Source organism: Arvicanthis niloticus (assembly GCF_011762505.2).
Source record: "Arvicanthis niloticus isolate mArvNil1 chromosome Y unlocalized genomic scaffold, mArvNil1.pat.X SUPER_Y_unloc_2, whole genome shotgun sequence".
NCBI classification, from domain to species: Eukaryota; Metazoa; Chordata; class Mammalia; order Rodentia; family Muridae; genus Arvicanthis; species Arvicanthis niloticus.
The window spans coordinates 2,418,152-2,419,185 of NW_023044979.1; the positions used below are offsets into that span (position 1 = coordinate 2,418,152).

The 1,034-nt window shown below is 50.2% G+C and overlaps 1 pseudogene; it reads left to right on the forward strand.

Moving 5' to 3' along the window:
* The first annotated feature begins 908 nt into the window (after window positions 1–908).
* Window positions 909–1,034, forward strand: part of LOC117696024 (28S ribosomal RNA) — a 4,436-nt pseudogene continuing 4,310 nt past the window's right edge.

Below are 1,034 nucleotides of genomic sequence, written 5' to 3' on the forward strand. Positions count from 1 at the left end.
CTTGGCTTTTGTGGTTTTGAGCCCTCTGGGTCTTTTGTCTGGGCTATAGCCTGCAGCATGTGTATTGATCACCTGGGTACAGCCCAGTGCAGCATCCCTCCAAGATAGAGCCAAGTACAGCAGGGGGAATGACTGGCTCTATGACCTTGGTGGATAGAATCAAGGTGAGACTGGAACATGACCTCCAGCAGTCACTGGAGTCCAGGGATCCAGTGATGGCATGGGGAGAGTGATAGTGGGTGAGTGAGAAAGTGGGATAGAAGAAGAGGGGCCTGGCCCTGGGCCTGTTTAACTGAGAGCTGGCCAACCCAACCCAAGGGCCACATTTGCCTTAAGCACCTGCAGTCCTGCAGGACTGTAAGACTGGTTCCCTTGATGTGTTTCTCTCCCAGGTAGTCTATTGGCAAGCTGGCATGTGGGCAGGGTGTGTGTTTCCTCTTACCAGGTCAGTGTGGCATAGGTTAAGGACTTAGGTTTTGAATCTAAGGCAATCCAGTTCAGTCTTTGCTTCATGTATTTGAATAATCTCTTTAACCTCTGAACCCGTTACTCCATTTGCAAAGTGGCAAGACTAATACTTCCTCGAGCATTCTATGGAGTTTAAAAACTAGCATGGTCCTCAGACACATAGTAGGCCCCGAATGGCAGCTGCTGTTGTCAGGGCCAAATGAGAACTGTAGGTGTCCTGTGTCCTGAGATCACAGAGGACCAGCTGGACCTTGGCCCAAACCCCTCCACACTCAGGCCTCCTTTCCCATCCTGTGGATCAGATCTGAGCTGGCAGACACTGGCAGGAGGACCTGCTGTCCAGGATGCATCCATGCCCGAATGTTAAGTCACTGGCTGCATCCCTGCCTGCACTGTGATTATAGGGTACTGAGAGAGATGCACCCCCTGATAAAAGTGAGGCACCAAAAGGAAACAGAGGTTTTCTTCTCTGAGCCTGTCTATTGTGTCTCTCTCATCTCCCCCACTCCCCTCCTCCTCTATCTCAATAAAGAGAGAAAGAAAGAAAGAAAGAAAGAAAGAAAGAA